The sequence below is a fragment of the Numenius arquata genome, chromosome 1 (genome assembly GCF_964106895.1).
Source record: "Numenius arquata chromosome 1, bNumArq3.hap1.1, whole genome shotgun sequence".
Lineage (NCBI taxonomy): Eukaryota > Metazoa > Chordata > Aves > Charadriiformes > Scolopacidae > Numenius > Numenius arquata.
Window position 1 is genome coordinate 50,891,343 of NC_133576.1, and position 27,075 is coordinate 50,918,417.

Sequence of the window (27,075 nt, forward strand, 5' to 3'; positions counted from 1 at the left end):
ATACCTGGTTTAAGTTGGTTCACTGTTGCATTAAATTTGTAAATTTTTCTGCTGTTGTTTTTTGGCTGTGAATGATGAAACAGTCACAAGGAAGCTGGAAACCTCTATCAAGGAGGAGGGGAGAGAGAAATCTATGGGGAACAAATGCTGGAAAACAAATTGAGACTCTGGTGCTCCAGAGCTGGTTTTATGGCACTACTGTGATGGAAAAGATCCTCCTTTTCTGTTTCCGGTGGTATGACTTGCCTTTATGGGGAGAAATGCTTTGGCAATTCTTAATGTAGGTATGAAATGCATTTCAGGCTGTATCTCCCCCCTCTGTGTGTACTACTCGCATCCAGCAGCCATGGGTAACTGTTGACTCTTTGTGCTAAAATCGTCAGTGGTCAGAAAAACTTGCTAGTTTTTTGTGTCAACTTTCCATTTCCTCTTCTATTCTAAGCCATTTACAAATTCAAAGGAATAGATTCATTTTATTTTGTTCACTTTAGAAAATATCTTAATAGCCATAAAGAGCAGTAGCGGTACTAGTTTAATTAAAGTTTAAATTCAGCCACATATTTTATAAAAAAACTTGCTGTCCTTGAGGTGTAAAACAATCTGATCAAGTTTTAATGAGTCTTGGTGAGCTGTTCCATTTATTCCCTTCTCTAGCTGTTCTCAGTCATTTTTCTTTCCATTCATTCCCATTGCTCCGATTTCATATTTACACATGATTAAATTGCCTGTTTTCTTACCATTTTGACTTTTAAACTTAGAATACTCTTTCTTTATTCTTTGAACTATTATTTTCCTGTCAATTGTTAATTCTCTAGAAGAGGTTCCATGAAGACTGAGCAGATATAGATAGCGTTCTCTTCATGTTTACCTAATTTTCTTTCTGTCATCGACTTAGAATATTGATGCTAGCCTCCTTTGTTAACCAAATTTGCTACACATTTTATTTGTTTTCATTTTATCTGGTTTTCCCTTGATGCTTAACTGTTTTATCTCATCATTTTCACATTTGCAATGACACAGCATTTGATAAATCCATAAATCAGGCAGTACTTAGTGCTAAATCTTCAGCAGCAATGTTTACTTACTGCTAGGTATCTTCAAGCCTTGTGATTTACCTGGTTAAAATTTCATTTTTATACAGTTGATTAATCTGTAGCAACTAGTTGCTGCTAAAGCTATTGCTTCAATAATTTCTTTTTGAGGTCATTCATGCCAGTTTAGGGTGGGTTTTTTTCAAATTGTATTGGTGTAGGCATCATTGCCATGGAAAATATAATTATCAGCAGTGTACAACCTGTATCAGCTATTACCATTCTCTGCCCATTTGTAGTTTCTTTGCCTACTGTCAGCCTCATGAAAATTGCAGTCTAATGGCCTTGCACCAGCTGCTGCATTCTGGTGGGTTTCCTTCCGCATTTTTATGTGCTTCCCTCCTTGTGGAGATGAAAAGCTGGGCCAGCAGTTCAGCCTCACCTCTCTCTTCCCCAGTGAACTGAGAAATCAAATTTCTGTGTTCCAGGACAGCAGAAGTATCTTGGTTTCCCAAGCAGCAAGTGAATGTTGCTGCCTGGGTACCAAGCACTTCCCCAGCATGCAAGGTGCTACTGAGCAAAAAAAAATCTCTCCCTTTTGCCTCTGAATTAAAACATGTAAAATTGCTTGAAAACACATTTTATCTGACCTTTTTCTTTTTGATCTTTTTTTTCCCTCGATGTATTCTGTGTGTCTAGTACAGGATTTAAAGGTTTTATTAGATTAAAAATGGAGGGGAACATAAAAAAAAAAGTTTTCAGTTTAATCAGTCCTTTTCTTTGAAGGCCTTGATCCTACTCTTGCTGGAGTGCAACCCAGAAAATGGGAAAGCAGAAATAGGCACAGACATGTCTGTACTCTTTAATAATGTTTTAAGTATTCATTAAAATTTCTAAATTTAAGTTTTTAAGAGACAAAACAGGCAATTACTGTACGTCAGAAATATGAAAAGCAAATGGAAAAAATGCACAGCACAAAGACTACTGAATACATATCAAAAGATAAAAAAAAGTCTCAAATTCTAAAAAAGACAGATAATGAAGGTAGGAAGGCTGCAGATTTTAACATCGTAATTCAGGTTAGATCACATCTTAGCAGAGCTCACCCCTTGATGAAAGGGATCTCACGTGTGCATGCACATACATGCACATTCTTATCTTCCAATCAAACAGCTAGAGGAGCTACTCCAAAGCAGTGATAAATAGCAAAATCAAATGTCTACTTTGAATTTTGCAACACCAGAAGACGCATTCGGTCATGTTGCACAACCCAATTCCTCCTCGGTGTCCGTCCTCCCAGGGCACAAGGGGACATTAAGCAGCTGTACTCTGAATCATGTGTGCATCTCTCTTGTGTAGGGCTTATCCTGGGCTCAGCAAACCTTTCCAGTACACAGTGCTGGGAGATCTCTGTTGCATCGAGTAAGGAGGAGGAGTTGGATTGAAGTCTACAACATACTTTCTCTCTTAAAAAAAATACTCAGTAGTCCTGCCATCATGATGGGTCATGATTGAAATTTAGTAGTTGTGACTTCTACATCTGTACTAATCTTTGACATTATTCTTCCTCTGTATAAGTGACTTGCCAGTTAATTGTGTCTGTCTTCTTACCCTCTTGCTGTGCCCATTCTTTTGAAGGATTAAAAATGCTTCTGCAAAAATACAGTAGTCTTTCATCTCAGTACTTCCCACAAAGGAAGCCTTCCAAGTTATTTCCCAGCCAAGCTTATTTTCTTATAGAGATTATAGCAGTTCACTGAACTTTGTCCTGCTGAGGACAAAGCTGGATTTTCAGGAGCATAGATTTGACTCCTTGAGAAGATCCATATGAGCCTATCCATATAAATTAGCTTAACTCTGAGGACTATGCATCTCTACTTTCTTACTCTCTTCCATGTTGCCGTTTCCTGTGAGAGTATTTGACTTCCATTAAATGTATCAGCTTGTGACATGCATTTTTGTTAGTTTTAGATTCTGCTGCCATTGCATACCTTACAGTGGAGATCTAGTGGGCCGGTTTCTATAAACATACTTCTTTGCTTTGTTGTCTTAATTTTTAATCTCCCTTTTAATTGTTGTTTAGCCATGTAGAATTTCAACACAGAGAAAAGCTAAGAGCCCCGAGTTTTCATTGTAAAAGCAAACAGATTAAAGTCATGATTCTTTTACTTTTGTTCAACTTAGAGACAGGATAAATGAATCTATCTGAATTAAATTCTGCTAAGATAAAATAAAGCAAAGAGTTGCTGTTCTGGTAAAATCACTTGGGTTAATTGTTTCTTCTGCAGAATGTAGATAAGTACGAGACGCAAAAGCAAGTAGGAATTATCTGTCAGATGGAACAGAGAGAGACATGGAGAACCATAACTAAATAATGTATGATTATGTGTATGTAGTGAGTGTTGCTGTGAGCAAGCTATGAAAGCCATGTGTATGGCTGACAGTTAACCTATGTACCAAGTACCAAGCAGGTATTATTTTGGCTTCTTAAAAGCACAGCTATTATGATCTTTTCCTGTCTTTCAGTTCTGAACTCTCTGTACCAAAATTGAAACTATTGTGAAGGAAAGAAAAACAAGAACACTTTTCAGTCTGCTTTTACAGGATGTAAATTATCTTACTGTCTAGCATAAAAAACTAAATTAAATATATGATATTTGTCAAAGTGCTGAGTTTTTATCACTTGTATGGCTGTGAAGCCTTGGTTCTAAAACTTGTCACAAAAATTTAAACTTGTACTGTAAATAAATGAGAAATCTTGAGCCTTTAACTACTTTTAAAATGAAAGCAAAGGTTATAAACAGATGTGTTCCCGCTGACTGAGCAGGAGCGCTCCAGGAAGATACCATGGGTCTGCTCTTCGTTACCATCTGTCAGCAGGGAGTTACTGCCCTTACATGTGAAGCAACTGAAAAGGATTTAATTTGTTTTGAAATGAATTGTAAGTACTCAGCAGCAATTTTATCATATCCTAGCTGGTGCAGAGACTGGAGGCAGGGCTGTAGCCTCCCATTAGGGGCAGTAATTGATGGAAACCATGTGCTTTCCCACCATAACAACGTGTACTACAGTGCCTGTGTAGAGGGCAGAGAGCAGCTGCCTCAGGCACTTACACAACACTTAAAGAACTTGGTCCTTTTGATATGACAGTGCTCATATTTAAGCTAATAGTAAATTTCTTAAGCTTTGTCTTCAAACATTCAGTATAAATTTTCACAAAGGGTGTATAGTGTTCAGCATTACGGAGAGGTTAAATAGTGCAGGGTTAATATTCATGTAGGTTAAATCTTAAAACGTGTAGATAATGTTGTTTGCTCAGTTTAGCAATGAGCTGGGCAAAAGAAGTTTAGATGGAATCTAGCTTTCCTATTTTCCTAATTGAAAGGTACACATCAACATTTTAAATCCATTAAATCCAGCTACTCTGTTTTCCAGCTCTGGGGCTAGGAGAGTAATAAATGAACTATTTTTATAGGCTGTAATGTGAAAAGTAAACTTTAGATACTGTAAAAGGAGTTCATATCTTTATAGAGTAATAGAATATAATTACATAACAAATATTTTACTTCTATTGTAGCTGAAATTGTCATGTTTATTGTAAGCTGAATGTGATTTTTGCTTGAATTTTACTTTTTACTTAATTTCTATTTGCTCCATTTTACTTCAGTTGTTAAATGTAGCTTGACTGTTACACATCATCAAGAATAAAAAATTAACATAGGCAATATAATTTTTACAAAGTTGAATATATATATACAATATGGTCCTATTTTATCGAGTATAAGCCAGATCTTCCATAAAAAATGGATTTTAGAGCTGCTCTTGATAGCTAAAATTTATTGCCATATACTTCAGGCCTGCGTTTTAAACATTGTGCTTAATGAGCAGGACTCAAAAATAGGAATTATGTTTGATTTCCACGGGAATGCTTTGAACTTGAAAAGATTAGACATATTAAGGGAAAAAATAGAAAGATTTGCCTGTCAGACTTTTCTTTTTTTAAAGATCAATTACATACTTAATTTAGATGACAAAGAGAAGACAGCTTCTGACAACTGTCCAATGAAATCTTCAAGGAAACGGGAAACGATACCTCAGATTTTTTACATATACCAAGAAGTCTCATAATTCCTTTGTTTCCTCCAAAGACTGACAGCTCCTCCAAAACAGTGCTTGCCACATCCGTTGTCTGCATTGCCCTTGGTTCAGTGTCTTTTCTAAAGACATTGGCATCCAGGGCAATGCAACAATCAAGAGAAGACCGAGAATGCAATAATCGGACATATCAGCTGGGCTGCTTCTGTTTCTCTAAGTGGCCTGTCTATCAGGGCAAGGTCAGATTTTTTTCCCAGGTTGACTTTTTCCAAAATGAACTCACTGAAGCTCCTGAATCTGTCTTGCATTTGTTCTTTCTCTGACCTTCTAAGATGCCAGTTCTCCTACAGACTGCAATAAGTTCCTACTTTTCAAAATATTCTCCACCTGTCTTGGCAAATTTCTTGTCCTGAGCAATTTGTTTGGTCTTTAGTAAGTGAATCATGACTATGGATTATTTGACCCATTCTTCTCTTTATTGAGTCCTTTTCAATATTGTCTTTTTTTTTTCCCTTGTCCAATAATAGCTGCAATCAGTTCTGTGTTGCACATCAGTTATGTGATATCTTTATCTTTAAACCTTTGTTCCTAAGAAAAAAATTGCATATATATTATGCTTAGGGGTATATTTTATGCTTACAGATTCTAAGGGAAACATAAAATGAATTAACCGGGAACTGTAAAAATGTCAGCAAGATTGCATTTAGACTTAAGTAAAGATTCTAACCAATAGGTTAGGAATGATCAAATCGTCTATATTCATTTTGCTTATTTCTCATTTTCTGATTTAAAAGTTAAACTTTATGAGATAAATTACAATTTCAAATATGATATATATAGTCTTGGCAGCCTCTTGTATGCTACATATTTGCTTTGAATTTCAAGTATTCGTCAGATAAATTTTTATATTAGGAGATATATGGCTAGATAATTTAAAAACAAACCATTAAAAAAAATGCATCACCACATCTCTGAATGAATTGCTTTTCTTACATGTAGTTTTTGACTCCATAGCAATTGAGCTCAGAAAATGAGATTATGGTAAAAAACAACAGAGTCCTTATCAAGTAGTGCTCTTTATATAACCAGCCTAGCCCAGACACCAAATGGTGTCTACAGCCCGCTGAGTAGACTAGTGAGTAGAGGTCAAACTTTGTTACATAACACCTACTCATTCTGTGTGTCTAAATCCTCCCTCCTCTTTTCCAGCAGGGCCAAAATTTGTTTCCGTAAATGCTGTATGTAAGCATAGGGTTGAGGGTTGGAAGGGGCACAAACTCACTCAACACAGCAATAAATTACTAAGAATGCAGGTTGCCGTAAATATGTGTGAAGGTGTCGGTGTGAGTTTTATTCTTCACTTCTATACTTCATACTTTATGATGTGAACTTACACACCATTATGTTAATGGAATTGTGTCACAAATTAACGTGGGAGGATTAACATTGGAATTTTCACGTAATAGATAAAAGTTGCAAAAAAAAAATCTAAATATCTAAAACCATAATAATTCAGTCTCATTAAGGTATTTTGTACTTATCTAGACATCTGCTAGAAAACTTTCTATTATTTTAACATTTTAGTAGAAAAAAGGGCTTTAGATACCTAGCTAGTAAATAGCCCAGATTTCCTTTTGAATTTAAATATGTACCTGTCTCCTGATTTTCCTTTTCAAAATGCTTTTTCTGTTCACTACTGCAGAGCTAATATAGGAGTAGAGGGGCAAAGATACATTTTTCAGTGCCTCATTTTTAACAAAGTTAACTCATTTTTTTCATTTAAAAGCTGTATTATTGGAGAAAATGCAGTAAAACTTAACGCTTGAAGGTTATCACACCCTGCATGAAGCATACTAAGAAAAATTGCTAGAGAGAGATGTTACAGGCATGCAGTTAAAATTTAAAGGGCTAGCTAGGAAACTACTGTGTTGACCTGGGAACAGATGACTTCATACAAGCATCTCAACTATAGTATCAACATGAAACACCATATTAAGATTTCATCACAGCCTGAAGCATTTCTAGTTGAGACATGGGTGTAATACTTTGTTCATAATTAGGAGACAGCTTTGCAGCAGGAAATATCCCATAAACATCTCAAGGAGATGGATTAGAGAGTATATGGTTATACAAATTTATTGGGTTTGTTCTTCCAGTATTTTAGCTGTTGTGACCTGAAAATGTGGAACAAACAAATATGAGGAAGACAAATAAAAAAGTATTACATCTCAATTGAATAAAAATACTGAAATACTAATATAAGTTTTGTTTCCAAGCAGTATTTTCCAGTATTTTCTATCTGCCATCCTGGAAGTTCTATAAGCAAGCAGATAAACATTTTAACATTGTAGAGAATGTGACAAAATGCTAATGGATTCTACTGCATACTGAAAGACAGAAAAGCTGCACCTTCATTAGAAAATCAGAAGCTGCATATGTCCTCCCAGATCAGTGATTTTTATCTACTATTTCATTTTCAATTTAACTCTGCTTAATTACATTTAGCTTTAGGACTTCATCAATGGCAATGCTGTTGGCTGACCTCACCTACACATCTCTTAGAAAACACAGAAAAACTTAAAGCAATTGCAAATACTACTAGATACTAGCAACAACAGCAGCAGCAGTAGTAAACAGATTATAGCCATAGAGAAGACTGTAAATGTCCCTCAGGAAATCTGTGTATAATTTAGTTTCAGATATAACCATGGAGATAACAGCAATATGAAGTAAACTCATAAGCAATTCTTTCCTCAACTAAAACTTCACTAGAAAGTTTAAAAATGCAAATCTGATGGGATTCTTAAGGTTAAAATAATATAATATATACATGTATATGCGTTCTATTACTCTTGGGACTACCTCTGCCCAAACAGTTAAGGAATGATTTGAAAAGTGTTTAAAGCAAAATTCCAATCAGTGAGGGGGTTTTAACCATGTTTGCTGAGAATCCCAAGAATCTATAAATTGTGTACTGACTTTGATAAATGTGATTAAACAGCTAAATGCAGAAAAGTTCTGAAGTAAACATCGCTACATTTATGATAGGTTTTCATACATCTTGATTACAGTTTAGTATGTCATTAATTTGCATTTCATTTAGTTTTGTGTTAAAAAAAATCCTCTACATCCATTTTATCACCAGCTCCAGTCATACTGCAGTTGCCAGTTTTACTGAGCAAATTTAATTAGTATATGAGAAGTTCTAATGTGAAATATTCTTCTGTATTTTTATCATCTTTTAGCTATAGGAGTGATGTTCAATTATTTTTACTGCTGTGTTTTGCTGAACCTTGACTATAAAAACATAGTCATTGAATATTAAAAGCTTGCCATCACGACACAATATTGATATTCAATGTCTTGTGTAAGATAATGCTAGTTCAAGTTCATTAAAAAACATTTTTAAATTAAGCATTTTAAAATATAAAAATAAATATATTATATTATAAAACTGCAGTTGAACTATCATTCAGAGATATTCACCAACCCAAACCTATAGGGGTTTGGATATTTTTTTAAATCTAAACCTCACAATGATAGATTTAGTAGGTATAGAGAGCTTGTATTTATCGTTTAAAATTACTGTATGTTTTGTGAAAAGAAACCCCGTGATTTTCATAATTGCCTTTGATATGAAGCACAAAAGAAAAGCTGGCTCTAAGTGACAGCCATATTCACTACTTTTGGAGATGACTGAAAAACACATTAGACAGCTCTGAATTTTGTAACTTCTAGATGATATCTTGAAGTATTCCTAAACTAAAGTTACACCAACTACCCACCTAAATGATCTTCAATTTCAGTGTCTTTGGGTTGTGGTTTGTTTTTTTTTTTTTGTGAGCACTATTTAGAAATTGTCCAAAAAAAAAGAGGAGGAATATTCAAGCAATAACAGGCCATGTGGTCTGCCCGTGACAAAGGAAAGCATATTTGTCAAGCTGATGCTGTACTCATGTGAAGCAGTAACAACTCAAAGCAAAGGGCTTGTCACAGTGAGGGAAATAGAATTTAAAGGCATTTTTTGTTTGAAGGAGAAAAGTCTTATTTGAAACAAGTTTCCTTTGAGGTCATAGTAAGTTTCTTGATCAGTTACAGATAATATATTCCTAAACAAGAAATTGGAAGAATGACACTTAGAACATCAAATAGCTGGATGTTAGGGAACAGGTCTATTTGCTTAACTTCTTCAGTCCGTTAGACATCAGGAGTGTATCAAAATGACTTGTTTAAGACTTTTGATTTCCAGTGATGTATTTTCTTTGAGGCTTATCTGCTAATCCTTTCCTTGCATGGGAGTCTTTTTCTTTAGGACTGTCTTTGACAAAGCAAAACAAATCTCTCCACTAACACTGTTCAATATCCAGAACATTGCCCTCCTTTTTCCTGGAATTCATGTCTGTTTCCAGTTCATGTCTTTTTCCTGCCCAGTCTTTTCTAGCTTCTGTACCCTTTTCTCACTGAAAAAGCTCTTAATAAGGTCACTAACAATTTCCTGTTGTCCAACTCCAAGAATCTTTCCAGTGTTCACATTCTTCTAGGTCATTCCACCACTTTCAACAAACCTTCTTCCCGCTGTCCTTTCCTGTCCTGTCTTTCTCTTGGCTTGTTGTCAGCCTTTGCCTTGTAATAAATTGCCACTCACTTTTTCTGCATCTTCCCCTTGCCTTCTAATGCTCCCTTTGCAGAGCCATTCCTCCCACTGGCAACACTCTGCCTCCAGCCCATCACCCTCTTTACCCTACTTTCTCTTAGCACTGCTTTTAGTCTTCAGTCCCTGGGCATATCCCAATAGTGACCCCAGCACCTCTCCTTTCAGAGCTTTGTTTCATTTACTTGGGCTGATAACTTCTAAATGCAACTTGTTAATTACAGGTTTCTTTCCTGTTTTCTTTAGAGCACTGCCCATAAGACGGTTTTTAAGTCTCAAGCTCAAAAAGACTAAAATAGATGTTTTCTTTCAAACCTCTATGTTTCTCTGTTGACATTTTCCACTGTTTTACACAATATTTTGCTGCCTCCATTAGCTATCCTTTCAGTCTCCTACATGCCAACTTACACATTTAGTGTTTCTTATCCTTAAAACATCTTTATCTCCTTTTTGTGCACCAAACAAATGCATTTTTTTTTCTGATTTCTGCTTAAAATTTTCTTCTGCAAGATTTTTACTTAGTACTCAGTCACTCTGATTATCAGTAATCTAATTCATCCTCAGCCATTATTTTCTCACTAAAATATGCTGTGTTCACTGTATTACCAATACTTATAAAATTAATTATAACAGCCCAGAGTATTTAGTTGCATGAATGATGAAATATGTGAGGACTTAGAAATCGTTTGTGGCACTGTTGCTCTCTCCATCACCTAACTTCAGAGTACATTTTGGAGCATTTTTTTGCTTGGCTACGTACCACTGTATTAGTTTTACTGTACCTCTGCACAAAAGGCAGATACTTTTCACATTCTACCTGTTCATGTGGATTAAAAAAGAATTTTAACAAACAACAAAAATACTCCATTCTTATCCAGGTGTTTGACCTGTCTCGCAGAAGACTGAGGTGATCTAGATCCTGCAGACGTCCCCATGCCAGCAGGCTCCATTAACTTAAGCTCCCTTGAATTATTTATCCATCAGTGCTGGCAGGGGCTGACATTGCCAGAAATACCACTTTCTTGTATAGGGAGCCTGGAGATTGAACAATAAGAAGATAATTGTCTTGGTAATGAGGTTTAGTAGCAATTTTCTGGGAGACGGTTATCTGAAATTCTCTATTTCAGGTAAATTCCATTAGTTCCATAAATTTTAAATCTTTGTAGCTTCACAATACTGGGAAGTTACCTAACTTTAGTTTACAGTGTCAGTTTGTTAATACACATCAGCTATGTATTTGTTAAATACCATTAGCTTCTGGCTACCTCCGAATTCCAATTAGTTGCTAAAGTTTTTTCTGCTGAGAGAAAGAGTGTCTGCCTGTTCTTCTGAGATAATATAACATTGGGCAAGGTACTGCAGAAATATGAATTAATCCTGTGCCCATTGACTCTCAAGAGTAACAGGCTGTCTCAAGGCCGTCCATCACACTAGGTATAGCTGCATTCAGCAGTAGCACGTAAGCACACCAGTATTCCCTGCAAAAATTATAATCAGCTGTTGACATTTGCACTTTCAACATAGAGCCCTGCTTTGAACACCCCTTTGACGTGAGTAGTGGGTGCTCGCAGAAGGTCTTTGATGAGAACGCTATTCAGTGGTCATCTAGTGACTCCTACATATACCAAGCAGCGAGAGGGAAACAAGTTATGAGTAAATGCACTTCTAGCAGAAGAATATACACTTAAAATCAGACTTGGTAGACAGAACCATTCACAGTCAAACCTCTATTTTTTGCTGTATTTCTCTTTTGTACCATACAATGAAATTCCAGCCATCTTGAGCACAGAGCTGTATGCAAGTACAGTAGCTTGCACAGTAGCCAACAAGTCAAGGGCAAAATTGGCCAGGCCATTTTAAACCACCACTAAAGCATACCAACAGACTGACAGTGGGTTTCATACTAATGTTGCTGGAAGGAAGTTTGACTACTTATTAAACCACAGTTTATCATGAATGAGAATTTAGAAAATGTTTTAGCAGCTATCCCTCCTCACACCAGTCACATTTCCAGTGATCTCTTACTGAAACAATGATTAGCATAAAGACAAATCAAGTCCTTCACCAGCTCAGCTCTTCACAAGAGAAGGCAAGTTTCCTTTCTGTTAGTACAGCATGCAATACAATGGATCTCAACTCTAAATTAGGTTCTCTAAGCAGTTCTACAATGGAGATATTTAATAATAACAATTAGTCTGAATAATGCACTCTCGGCAGCTGCCTGTGATGCTTTTCATTGCAGTATGCTTTCCTCGTTGCAGTCAGTACTACTGAAGAGTCTTTAGCAACATAGCACCTACTTTATATGCTCAGACATTTCTCCAAAATTAGAAATGGTAGTTGCAACTTTTTCACCTTCTCATGAGAAATGTATGCTCATGATTTGCAAGGGCCTGGTTCATTGCAAAAGAGATTACAGCTACTATCTATGCTGGTTTTTCTAGACATCATCTACTTGGCCCAGAACTTGGCAATTAACAAGTCACAGCAGTACCCCACCAACCCCAACTAGAATCTTATTCTAGCACCCGCTCAATTTCTTGTCCTGAACTTGTGTTTTTAAATTCTTCAAAAACACGAACTCTATTTTCCAAATCTTAACTGGTTTCCTGAGCAGGGAGTTCTTTTTCTCAGCAGCATTGGCACTTGCATTTCCTCATTACTGGAATCAGTGCTAACTTAGCATGGCTCAATCACAATTCTAAGCTCTGCTGTACCTTTTCCTATACTGTCAGCCTTGGAAGCTTCTTTATTCTACCTTGGTATTTAAAGGAGAGCCTGCTTTCAACTCCAAGTCAAGCTATGGTTGTGTTATTCTAAGGCTTCCTTTGGAAAAAAAAAAATTAGAACAAAATCCTCATCAGTGGTAATTAATTTTGACAGTGTGGGCTTTGTAGCAATTCACAAACCTGTACTTTGTGCATCAGCATTCCTTATTATTCTAATTAAAGTGGAACATTGTGCCCTCACCAGTCATTAATGGGTTTTCATTTTGTAAATGACATTTGCAAAAGTTAAAATGGGCAGTTCATATGAAGTCCACAGGCAAGAGCGTTAAAATTAGCATCACCATAGCAACAGTCTTCCATCATTAGTATTCAGGGCAACAGCAAATGTTTTGTTGTGCTTTTGTTTCCAAAAAAAGATTTTTCTTTACTTGTCATTCATAAATACAAAAGGCTCAAACCCATATATTTCAGGTAAAATTATTATATTCATTTAGCTGTCACCATTCTAGAATTTCCTAGGTTTTTGAAGTATTTATTTTTCAGGACAGAAGCTGAATTTCATGATCTCTACAGCTGTGTATGTCTAACCTCCTGAGCGACATTTATTCATTGCCAGCCTGCTGCTCAACAGTACAGTTTTATATGAAGTCTGTCACTTCTACTCAAGAATTTGTATGAAGTAATGAATTCTGCTGGGAATCTGTAAAAGATGCATGCACGGTGAAACGTGGTCAATCCCCCGTTAAGTGGAGTGTACCTCTGCTCAATGCTGGGTTTGGTGTTTAAATGATCCTATTTTTATATTATTCTTTTTTTTCCCCTCTCAGGAATTGAAATGTAAGTGCATACATCAGTTCTGGTGAAACAATATTCAAACATTACCTTGTCTTGCACAGTTTAGAATTGGGGAGAGAAGAAAAAGGTGCTCCCCCTAAGGGAAACCAAGGTGGATTATGAGTGTACTCCAGTGTGCTTTATTGGAAGAGGTGATGGTGGCTACTTTTTTTCTGAAAGTTTAAAGAGGACATAATAGTCTGGGAGCATGTTGCAGCAATACTTTGCAGTTCAAGAAAGAGTTTAGCAACACATCTCCTAAATGCACCCCGAGGCATCCTGTTTGCATATGTCTTGTTCAAGAAAAAAATGTAATTAATACAGGAGAAGCAGTAGTTATCCTCTAGAAACAAGTATTTTGTGTGCAGAGAGGGGTTAAGAAAAGAGAAGCAAAGGAAAGGTGTTAAGTAGATGATGAGCAGTGAGGTCAGTAGAAGGACTACTGTTTTAATTTGATGTATCCAGGCTTGTCAGTAATGAGCCCAGATCAGAAGCAACTAAATGTTCTCTAGCATTATGTCTCTGGATTTTAATTTGGCACAGGAAGGTTCCTTCTTTCCTCTTCATCTTCTTAAAATACTTCATTTTGCAGATTTTTGCAGAGAAGAGTTTTTAACGAGTAAACACATTTTAGTGCCTTGCAAAAAACTGGGGTATAATCCATTGCATGAAAGATATTCCTGTATTTTAATAAATGGGGCACATTTTCATACAGTGATTGCCTTGCTAGTACCTGCCCTTGTATCACTGATTAATTTTTCAGCTAGTAAGATCTACAGAATTGTAAAACCTTTAAAAATGGTAAATACATGTATAGCTGAGGAAAATCACTCTCAGGTTAACTAAAATCTATCCATAGTGGATTGATCAATGATATTTGGCAGTTGGTGCTTGGAGAGCTTTAACACAGAAGGTGACTGGCATAACTCTGAGATTCTGAAACATCTACATGTATGTTCACTTTTTCAACCACTTATTTTCTTTCTTTTACAGAAGCACCTTTTTGCTAGGTCACATTAATTCTTCCCCTGTACTGTTTCACTCTACTTTTTTCCTTGTTTGCTGCTTGTCGGATGCTTTCTGGGAGGTTCAGCATGCTAAAGCAGCTAATTTGCTCTCTTTTAGACCTCCATCCCCTACTGTAGTGAAGATACTTACTGAACTGTAATATTTTGCAGAATTTTGATGTTTGATCTTCTTAGATAAATTCAGTGGTGCAGTGGAGCATTGTAAAAACAGAATAATTTTCACTTATCCAGAATTCTGTCTTCATTTACCTGAGAGGCTTCGTGACCCTAGCATTCTGTCTAAGCAAGCTGCTTTGTAACTCTAAGTTCAATATCAGTTTCTTGCAATGTTGAATTGTACAATCATCAGGCAACCTACATATTTTTAAATCAACTTTGGAGATATTTTTAAATTATTAGTTCTTTACAAGCATTTAATTAGAACATCGTTAAAAAGATTTACCTAAATTGCAAGGGGGTTATAGCTTTGTTTATTGTAATAATGAGAAGGAGAGAGGCCATTTCTAGGAAGGATCAGTGACAGATTACTATTTTTCATTCCAGACTCCATTTATTCAGGGACAAACCCTTGAGAGTGTTGTGGCAAATGAGAGGAAACTACCAGTTTCTTAGTTATCCAAAATGGGTAAATGCTGCATTTCCCAAAATATATGTATGTATACTTTCTACTTATGCCTTGAAAAAGCTACTGAAGCTGTTCGTCATTAAAGATATTTCGGCATTCAGCCTAGAAATACAGAAGGAGATGCACATCTGTGAGTATGGATTTCAGATACTCTATACTAGTTGCAGATTTCCCATCTCAAGAGTGAACTCTGGAAGCAGAAGTAAGCAAACAAAATATCCTCAACATTTTGTTTCATATCTTAACCTTCTTCAAAATCATACCCAGCTTCAACCTATAGAAACCCTGGAGAGTGGAAATAAGTGATTTGCAGCTGTTTTCCTGAGTGTAGCAGATTATATATTTTGTAGCTGGGAATGTCAATGATTACAGGAATAAAAAACAAAACAAAAAAAAAAAAAACAGAACTACTAAACCTAAACCACATTTTTATTTCTCCATCTATAAACTTTTAGTACAAGTAATTTGGAATAAAGGCATCTCGAAATTTTACTTCAGTGTTTAGAAGGAAATTTCTTCCAGATTTCTGCCAGTTAGAGCATTTTAACCACTAGGACCTGGTTGTTGAAAAGCATATATTTTATCTCTATACTTCAGTTTACTTTAAGTATCACCTGAAAATTAGAGGTTAAAAACCTGATTCCTAAAGGTCTCTTACTGATGAGCTCACCACAATTTCTAAATACTGGTCTGAACTTCAGACTTCTGAACTGAGCTGTTTTGACATAAACCATGACTAGAAGCATAAATGAAAACCACCAAGAGAAAACCACTGGCCATAGGTGCACTCACCTTATTTATTCTTTTAATTACTGCCTGTTAAAGGAAGTGCTTATTCTTTTAGTACTGCTGTGACATTACCAAACAATTTAAAACACTTAGCAGACTGTTCATTTGCAGGTGGTGTTCTACATCTTCATATTTGATCAGTGTTTTCTCCTGCACATTCCTTATTCATCTGCTTTTCCACTATTTTAATTGTCCTTTGGCACAAAAGCAATGAAAGCCTTACTAATGTGATCCTTACATGTTAGTACTTGCTTTCATATGCTTTTATTTCTTCTCCTCGTTCCTGTTTGAGGGAGGAATAAATATGTATTTGCACTCTAACCATCTTGAAATGAGCAGAAGAACCTATAGAGGACTCCAAGTTATGGTGGAGGCAGTTTACGCTCCCGTCAGACTTACAGTCAGAAGCTTAGAAATCAAATTTTAGTTCTGCACTGAAAGCAGCTTGCATGCATTGAGAGAGATGCTCATTGATTTCAGCAAAGTTACTTCTTATTTTTTAACAGTGTAAAAGGGACCAGAATCTGGCTCTCAACATTTCCTCTCATGTATCATGTTTTTTTCACATCAGTGCCCAACGTATTGTGGAAAAAATATTTGCTGCTGGCAAAACGCATATCTGTATCTGTACAGTTTTCTCTTGAGAAAACTGAGCACAAGATCCTCAGCGCTGCTTTGCTCTGGGGCATTTGTTCACTATTCTAGAAATAAGGAGTGGAAAAGAGTCTGTCAGTGTGAATTCTTTATCAAACTTGCCCTTGTAGGTATGCCCACATCGTGTGTTCTCGCAATAGTCCTCCTCAGTTTGGATCAAGTCAACCAATGGGACTCCTTTCTCCTGTGTCGGTCCCTTCGTTGATTTTAGTCAATGGCATGTATTTATAATACCCAGAGACTTCTCAAACAATTCTGCTTCAGTACAAGAGGTTTTTTAAAGTACTTATCAACTTTTTCCCCCAGTTTTATAAACTGAAATTAAATTTAAATTTAAACAGATCTTTCTGACTCTTACTCTCTCTTCCTTTTTCTTTTTGTTATGTGTAAGTTTATCTCCTACAAATATTCATTTAAAGTCCTGAGAGCCCAATGTTGCTCTGGCACCTGCAGACTGAAGTTCTGCTCATCTGTTTTGCCAGTCCTGCAGCAAGTTTCAAGGACAACAACAAAGATCATTGCTACCTTGCCTTGCCTTGCCCTGTTGCATCTTGCAGATTTTCAGCTTTCCTCAATTCTTTATTAGATCATCCCAATAATTGTTAAACATTTACACCCATACATTCTCCGTAAGTCACAGCTTTCCTCTTCTTTGTGAAGTTAGACAAGAGACAAACAACAACAAAAAAAATCTAGAAAACTACTTCCTGCCCTGTTCTCCAGGTTTTTTAGTTTTCCTGGATAATTTGCTTGCTATGACCTTTATTCTCTGAGATCAGCCTGCTGCAAGGCTCAGCACTTTCTAAAACCACAGCTCAACTATATTCAATTTTTATACTCTTCAAGTCTTTTTGTCACTGTCTCGAAGAAGTATATGATGCACATCAAGTAAGAGTGTTGACCTGCAACTTTTTGTTTGTTTCAGAACCCTCCCTGAATTATACAGAAATTCCTTTTTGTATTCACTAAGAAAGTAACATGCTGGTGAATAATGAGTAAATCTCTTCAGCAAAATAAGAATAATTTTGGTTTTTTTAGTGTAAGTTTTTCATAAGTGTAATACTTACTGACAACATTTAACACAGCTTCACCTAATAGATTCCCATTGCAAGTGAGACCAAACAGGTGGTAACCCCCAATCAGTGCCTTGTTATCACTGAGAAGCTTTGATCTACCTAATGTATAATGAATAAGATTCTGCATTTTAATCATCTTGCTGCTTTCATATCACTTGTGTTGCAAAGTCTTATTTTATTTCCAAAAACTCATCCTGACTTTGTTGATCTTTTTTTTTTTTTAATTAGATTATTTTTGATCATTTATTTATTTCAACATACCTACCAGTAGACAGATGATATACCAGCTGGAAGTTATTCAGCTGTATACCCACCACTTCCCTATCCACCTTTGTCCTATTCCTATGCTTGCAAAAGATTTAGCTGTTCTTAACTTCTTTTTAACTTTACACTGTGTAAAGTGTATATGACTGACCAGATGATCCTTTTAGGTCAAGATATTAGCTGATGGAAATACAGTTAGGCTTAAAGTTCCCCATGTCTCATTCTAAAGCTGCATGATGCCTTTATGCTCCCGTAAAGATCAAAAATTTATTTTACCGATGAAATAAACTTGAACAGTTCCTTAAAAACAGCAATCTCAATTCTGCTCATATATATACAACAATCTAAGGTTGGTGCTATAGTATTTTCAGCAATTTAATACTCATATTACTATTCAAATTCCCTGTACTTAACTTGTGGTCAGTCTGATTGTTTCAAGGCAGAGAGGATAAAACCAAACCCTGGCTATAAAAAAGGCATTATTGAAACCATTAATATTTACACAATATAGAATATTTACACAATATAAGAATAATAGCATAGAATAGTGCTGCTTATGAATGGGTATTTTTTTCAGACAACATGCCTTATCTTGTATTCACTGAAATCCAGTGCTAAATTTCTTACCAATTTATGTTATGTCAAACTTAGCACTTTATTAAATGTTGAGTTAGAGGAAAACTATAGAATAGACACTTAAATTGTTCTGTAAAGGGTATTTTAAATGATCCTCATAATTGCAAATTACACAAAAAGACAAAGTAGAGAAAAATATAATTCCAGCATAACGACCTAAATTAAGAAAATAAGAACTGTCTTTTTCAATGTTGGAGTTGGTGGCTGGAACTGATTTATATAAACTGTGCCCATCTAGGAACAAGCAAACCCATGAAATTAAAAATCCATCAAATTGTTTTAAGCGAGAGGATGAGATAGTCTGCCAGTGTGAGAACAACCTGTACTCATGAAGGAATGCTGCCAAAATTTTGTTTGGAAGTAGAACTCAGCTCAGTATATAGTATGCGATGCACTAAAAGGGTTAGAGCAACGTCATTGCACACTATGCTTTTGCCGTTTACAAACTTAGCAAGGTGGTGTAGGGTATGTGAATGAAGAGAAGTCCAAGAGAACAGCTCACCATTCTTCTAAGTCCTACCTTTTTCCAGTTTCTTACAGAAATTGCTACCTAAACCATTCCTTTGTAGATAACGAAACTTTAAGAAAGAAATGCCACGAGAGGCCAGGCTGCTCTGCTGGTGTGTCCTTCTTCAATTAGTTAGCTCTGTTGAAACTTGTGCCAGGTTACAAAGTTTTTGAATGGATATAATAGTTGTTTCTCCTTGGAAAATTTGACTGCTGCAAACTTTGGAAATTGCATATAAAGCATGTGGCACACTTTAAAAGAAGTCATGATATGGCTGCTTTATTGGTAGTGACTTGGTTTTGTCAAATCAGTTGCTTTCTGCATAGAAAATCCACTATTTAAAATTAATTACTTTCATAACCAGCTTATTTCTTTGGTAGGCTCATCAAGAAAGCTTGAGGATCTAGCACAGCAAAGCACATATGACTATCTTCCACTGCATGGCATTTAAGTCACAGGGGTTTGAGCTGATCTAGAACTCTCCTGGTTCCCCCAGTGTAGGGAGATGTTTTCATCATTTGATGTGATGGATTTATTCTGCAGAGACAGGCCCAACTAGTTTCAAAAAGATACTGTGGTTGTTACAGTAGCTGGACTGCAACAACTCCCACATCAGGTCAGACAATCTGGAATGAAAAAAAGGAAAAAAAAAAAAAGAAAAGTTTGGGGCTTTTTTTCAAATTTTATACATATGTATATGTAAATAAAATTACACCTTAGGTCCACAGGAGCACTGAATGGAAAGTTGAGTACCACAGCCAGTCTGCTTTAGAGCATTCCAGCTCTCAGCAGGATGAACAAGAGTCACTGTGTGAAATTTGGCCCAAGAGATGATTATTATTCTCAGGGCAGACACAGATAGCAGTGTAGATGTAAGATAATGTGCCACTAGAAAGTCTGAATAACCAAAATATTGTCACATTTGGAGAAATGATCTCTCTTGGCTATTCCATAGACTAAATAATTTGATTAAAAGGCAGCACAGATGTAGTCCCACTGGTCTTATTTGTTTTCTCAAAATTACTAGCAAGTTTCATTTACGATGTTGACAATGGGAAACAGTCACTTCATCTCTGATCCAACAGAGTGCACTCTCATCACCAAATGATCATTTTCGTTGCATACAATCCTTTTTAAAATTTTAAAATAAACGCTAGCTTCAGTGAAGTGTAATATTTACTATGAAAATTATCAGAAAAATAATGAAAATATGGCATAAAGTAAAAAAAAAAATATTTCTTTTGGGGGGCATGGAAGACTTTTAATGCTGATACTTTACTCACAAACAAGAAACATGTTTCTTTTCTTTGATTACTAAATTGTAATTCTTAGAATAAAGCCAAATGAATACTCAATATGGCAAGCTGCTAAAAATAAAACTCTCTGAAGGTTTTAGTTCAGTATTAAATACACTGATTTGATAAAACCAGTGGATTAGATAGGGTCTAATCCTTCACTCCCTGCTTGGGCTCTATTTGGCAAAATTCTTAGTCTGTCAGTTTCTGCAAATCTTTGCAAATTTATTTTTATCCTTAATAAATTATTTGCTCTGTTAGTTACCCTAAAAACAGAACAAATTGAGGGACATGGGTGGAAAGATAATAATTTGAGAAATAATGACTGCGGATTTTTAAGAATGAGAAATAAGAGCAACTGCAGCAACAAAACTAAGGAAAAGTAACAAGAGATTCATTTCTTAATACTGATAAAAGTATAATGTCCATAAGTAAAAATAAGTTTCATTACTAAAGCATAAAAGTATTTAGGCACCACATAGCTTAACCCAGTTTTTATTTTAAAAGTAATGGTTGAACTTATTTTTTTTTATTATTTTTCCCTTGGCTCGTGTATTATTGAAAAGACGTTAACTGAAGTGGTGTTAATTGTTTGCAAAATGGCATTTGGTTCTAAAGCTGGCAACCACAAGCCAGAGCTGTTGATAGTAATTGAAGGAAAATATTTAACCTCAAGAGAAGAACGATAATTTAAAACACCACCATATTTTCTTAATATGACAGACTGATTTTGTTATTTTGGGGTCAAGGTTGAATGCTCAAACAGTTGCAATGTTTTCTAAGACAGGACGTGTGAGTTTAGGTGATCCTTCTTTCTAACTTTAAGGACACTTCTACACAGCAGGTAACATATTATCTATTTCTATTAAATTTATGACAGCATAAATTTCCAACTATTAAATAAACAAATGGTTTAGATCCTGCGCGTGCTCTGCATTTGTAATGTACTATGTAGATACAGAGAAATCTTGGTTGAATTTAATACTTTTTTTTTCTTGAGAGGAAGGTGACAAAAACTGTGTGATGTTTCTTATGACTGATAATATGGAATTAGGTATTTTGAACTTCTAAAATAATTTGACATTCTGTGTCATGTGGTGAGGGGGATGATAAAGATGGGTAACTGCTTAGTCCATAACAATAAGAATTTCCACTTTCAGTCTGGCCTATTTTAGAAAAGCTGAAGATGTTGTTATGGTAGAAATGTAGGTTGACATTTCTGATAATGTGCTCAAGGGAGTTAGATGCAGCAGCAGGGGTCTAAGAACATTTATATGGCCCATAACCAAGGTTTAAATCCTTTTATTTTAGGGCTGTGTGGATTGTTCAGGACTTAGATTGCACTTTTGAAAGCAATTTCTTAAAGATGAAGAAAAAAATTAGGAAATTGTTTGATTAGTTCAATGTGGAAAAATGTTCAGTGTAGAAAGAAAAAAAATATTTTGGCTGATTTTGAGCTCTACACAATCACCATTTTCCTTGATTTTGTAAGGGACTATGGTAGGTCCTAAAAGTCATCTGTGTACCTTTGGCCATAAACGTCAAGGCTCTTTGCCTTGTGTAGGCAAGGCAGCTCTGATTTTCATTTTCTGTTTTTCACAGTGAGTTTGGCTATGTTGCTAGAAAGGGAATCTTCATTTTGCAGGTTTATTCTTTCACTATCGAGATTCCATTTTCTGTTTAATAATAGAGATTAGAGAACTGAATGAAGGTATGCCAGTAGAATTGCAAGCTATTTCAAACCGTGTTGAGATGTACCGTGAGAGGTTTGGCTCAATTCAAACGTACAAAATACTGAAAGTACACCTAGACATTGAATTCTATTCAATGTATTCCCGTTATTAGGCTTAGTTAAACATAAAGTTTAAACTGTGCAATATAGTTTAGCAACACTTTTTTTTTCTATCAGCTAACATTGAAAGAATTCTTTCCTGAATTAACTGCCAGCTCCTGTGCCAGGAGGACAGAAGGACCTACACAAAGAGACCTAAATGCAACAGCTGGGAGGACTACTATGTTAGGAAGACCCATATTATAGTTAAGTAAATGGAAAGAGCAGAAGGTGTCTGAAGCATGGGCCAAAGCGTAAATGCTTGAACTTGCCAGAGGAGGCTTGAATGAAATCCTTTTCTTACACTTAGCTAAGAAATAATTTTTTTCTTACCTCAAAATTCCTTTATATCCCTCTTTACTGAAGTATTTAAGTGCTAACATACACTTAGATTCAATTTGGATAAAATCATATCCACGTCCTAGAACATGGCACCATGGTAGCTGATACTGATTCTCTGTCTCTGGGAGCACTAGTTAGTGTAGGTATCTGTATGTCTACATTTGTTTTGAATGACAGTATATATAAACACTAATTTTCACTCTTTGGCATGGACAAGATGAGACTATTGCCTCTTGCTGTTAAAGGGCACTGCCAGAGCTGTATGAATAATTGCCTCATTTTGTAGTCAAGTTAAAGTACAGTCTTTCATAGAATATTGTTTTGAAATGAAAGAAAAAGTTTCAATTTCAGAAATGTCAGATGAGAAACTTTTCCTTTCCAGAATTTTTTTTCTTGCTGTTATCAAGTCTGACCTCAGTTTGGGAATAGTTACACAACCCTAAACATGCAGCTGCATTTCTATGCAAATAAACCACGAGAAATGTCACCTGGATCAGAGGAAGGAGTTACCTGGATGGAATTACTGGTGAGGCTAGTTAGGTGTAGCTGCTCCCTCCTCCCATGAACTTCTCCAGGCTGGTTCCTTCCCCAGGTGCAGTGCTGCACTTCCCTCTGATTTCTGATTCCCCACATTTTGGAAGAGAGAGCAAAGCAATCATGCTATGCAGGAAGACTAAGCCTTGCTTGTGTTACACCAGGGTATTGGGAGAAGTTAAAGACTCTCTGGTTTTGAAAGTAATTCAGCGCAAGTTTGATTTACCAGGGAGGGAGAACCATTCCTTTCTTGCATCAGGGCTCTACGTGGCCCAATCTGGGGAAAAGGTTAGGAGTAGACCTCAAACTTATCATATTTGCTTAGGTCAACAGCCTCGACATGTTTGGGAAGATGATGAAAAAGCCTAGTGTGTACATAAAAATAGGCAGGGCCTCTTGTTATTACAATTATATATTATAATGTTATGGATAGTATATTACAATCATTGAGGAAACAATATGGTAGTTTTGACAAGTTCAAAGTGTGTTTTAAAGCAACAAAAAGTACAAGTTCCATGAGAACACTGCAAAGCATCCATTGCTCAAATACAGACACCAAAAAGTGAGTGCATTTATTCAAAGGTGTAAAGTTTGCCTACCTCGTGGTCTGATTGGTAACTTGCCTGCGTATAGCTGTCATAAAATACAATAGATTTCATTGTCCCCTTCTGCTAAGTGCACCCTTAGCATTGCAACACCCCAGTATGTAATCTCCTAGCATGATCTAAGTAGCTTTTCTTCCTAAATGAATATTTTCTCTTCTAGGTAATATTTACACAGAGACATTTGGAAAAAATGTCCTCAATGAAAGAAAAACTTTTCTGTTTGTATGATATTAGTCATAAAAAAAGATTTGATAATGTCAAAAATACATATTTTATGGAATGCAACCAAAAAATAAATTAGTAAAAAAAGGCAGGCATGCTTCTTTAACGTCTGTGGAAGACTTAGGAAGAGAGGGCTCCTTGTTGGTTACCAGGAGGTACCATCAGACTTTCTAGGCCCTGGGCCCTGAGTAGGACTACAAGATGCAGGGTTTCTTGCTATTGACATCTATACACTGATAGGAAACTGTAGAGAAGTTAATGATTTGGGAAGCCAGCTTTTGTGTTTGCAACACATAATTTTATGCATGGAAAGATTTTGAGGTGAAAAGAGTCAGTGAGCAATAGAGTTATCATAGAATCATAGAATGGTTTGGGTTGGAAGGGACCTTAGAGATCATCTAGCTCCAATCCCCTGCCATGGGCAGGAACACCTCCCACTAGAAGGGGTTGCTCAAAGCCGCATCCAACCTGGCCTTGAACACTTCCAGGGTTTATGAAATCCTGCTTATTTTAATCCCCCAGGAGGCAAAACAGTAATTTATTTCTAACTGGGCACGTGAAGAAAAGAAATGGTGGAAACTGGATGTGCCATCCACCACAACCAGCGAGGCATGTAATCTTACATACTCTCAGTCTCGCTCTGGTCCTCTTTTCAGGGTCATACACCTGGCAGTAGACTGAACACGTGCTCTGCTACTGCAGGGTGTCTACATTGGCACTGCCAGCTGAAAAAATAAATGTAGCCTCTCCCTCTGCTCCCAAGGCTCTGTGATAGTCATCTTGTAGGGTGACTAAGATTTCACTTTTAATCAGGTGACTTTACAATAGTAAAAGCAGGTACAGCCTGAAGGAACGTGGAGGTTGTGCTGTTGAGCATTCGGCAGGAACAGAGATACTCACGTCACACATGCTGTGTTCCAATACTTTCCATACTGTGCATTAAATTGCTGCAAGCTCTGTAATATTTACTGCAGAATTAGTTTTATTTAAGAAAAGAAAAGAAAAGAAAAGAAAAGAAAAGAAAAGAAAAGAAAAGAAAAGAAAAGAAAAGAAAAGAAAAGAAAAGAAGAAAAGAAAAGAAAAGAAAAGAGAAAAGAGAAAAGAAAAGAAAAGAAAAGAAAAGAAAAGAAAAGAAAAGAAAAGAAAAGAAAAGAAAAGAAAAGAAAAGAAAAGAAAAGAAAAGAAAAGAAAAGAAAAGAAAAGAAAAGAAAAGAAAAGAAAAGAAAGAAAAAGAAAATAATAAGGATTCCTCTTCCTACTCTGTCAATTCCAAGAGCATCTCAGTGAAACCTGTCAGGTAAATTCTTGTGAGCTCCACTTGCTGGTTACACGACTGCCTTACAGTGTGGAGAACGAGTCCTGTGTAAGAAGCAGCACCTGCTAATCTCCCTAACAGGACACAGATTGGGTTTGCCTCTGGGTGGAAAGCGGTATGCTCCTTCCCTGACTTTCCCATGTTGTAAATAACTGATTCTAAGTATGCAGAGCTATGAATGTTTTAGTAGGTCTTTAATTTACAGTGCAATGTTGAGGAAAATGAATGCAGAATTTCAAAACTATTCTCTTTATTGCATTTACAGTATTTTAATGTGCAAACCACCCCAAAAAAAAGCCCAAACCGGCAGCATCCAAACCACTATTCTCTTCTTGGCTCTTCTGAGAGAGCTATCAACAAATACTGAAAAAATCCTGGAGGTGTCAGCCCTTGGAGCATATTTAAGACAGATGATCCAGGAAAGTGTCATAGTGCCATCCCAAGTGATTCTTAGTACTTATTTATACCAATGAAAAGAAAATAGACTCAAACAGCATAACGGATTAGCCAGCCCGACACAGGGTACCACAATGTCTTCTTATATGCAAGGCAAGCATTGCTAATCCACTACCCAGATAACTGAGAAATAGTAAACCCACGCTTACAAGGAGGACTACAAGCTTCACAGAACTATGGAAGCAAGACTAAGTTAGTAAGAAAATGTCGAATCTCCACTTTCAATGACAGTAAACTAAAGAAATGTCTTTAGTTTTCTAACCAGTAAAGTGCTAAACTTACAAGCAAAAAAAACCTTGTGTTTAACGGCTTCCCTAGTAAGCAGTTTTAGGCAAGGCCCTACCCATTTCTGCGTTCGGATTTCCATCTGTCTGTAACATGGGGTAGTGATGCTGATCTCCTTTGTGAAACCTATGAAGATTTATATTCAAACAATATTTCTTAAGAATCAGTTATTTTATTTTCATATTATCATTTTTAATGTGTGTATGTCTGTGGCTCTTTTCCCACAGAAAAGGGACAAAATTCTGAGAAGTACATCTTAAAATTGAAAAATCAGGTTTCTCAAATGCACAGATACCAGGAACCATTTGGACAGCAAGCAATGCAGTCAGACTACCTGAAAATCCGCTTCATCTTTTTATTTTTTTTCCTGAACGAGTTTTGGGATAATAAGCCAGGGGGGCTGTGATTTCCCCTTAAAGCAAAGGGGAAATCTGTTGTTAAATGTTGAAGAGACAGATACCTTGATTAGATATAGTCCAGGACAAGCCTACAGGATAAAAAAAATAAACACCCTTCTCCTTCTGATTAAGGTCTCTGTGTAGGTGCACAAATTGACTGAATAGCCCTTGAATAAGAAAAGCACCACAGGGAATTAAAACTCTGTAATGCTGTTTTATTTTTTACAGGAAGAAGACTGTCTTTTATCAAATAAATGGCTTAAAATTAAGTATGTCATAAAGAATGGCTTCAGTTACAAATGCCAAAGACAGTAACCATTTACACTGCAAACAAAATATATTTTTTTAATAAATTAGGGGTAGTTTAAAAATAATTTGGAATAAGAGTGGTATTACTTGCATACATTATACAGCTAAAGTATAATTTTAGGATCAGTCAAAAAAACTAAAAGCTTTTTTGAATTTGGAGACAACAATCAGAACTACATTAAATAGATTTTTTCTTAATAAAATCAAACTATAAAGTCAATAGGCCTTAATCCCTTAATCCTTCAACTTTCTTGTTTTCCCCTGGACGTTCTTGAGTGGGTAATAGTTTGATTTGGGAGATCAAAGGGTTAATTTGCTTTTCAATTGAGGAATGACTCAGAGTTCCCCTTCATTGTTTAAAAAAAAAAAAAAAAAAAAAAAAAGCGGTGTGTGGGTGTAAGGTAGGGAAAAAAAGCCAAGAAAATGGATTCACTAATTGGGGTTTTCACCTGCTGTGAGTCTAATTGAATACAATGCTTTATTTGTAACTCAAGGAGAAAGAAGATTATGCAAAGTATGAGAAATTCAGACTGGTTTTAAAATTCTTATTACTTGGCACTATT

At 36.0% G+C, this 27,075-nt stretch overlaps 1 protein-coding gene across 2 annotated transcripts in view; it reads left to right on the plus strand.

Annotated features, from left to right (window-relative positions):
- The window catches only part of DMD (dystrophin), a 1,192,402-nt gene that overhangs the window by 1,075,036 nt on the left and 90,291 nt on the right, over window positions 1-27,075 (plus strand). The window lies entirely within an intron of this gene.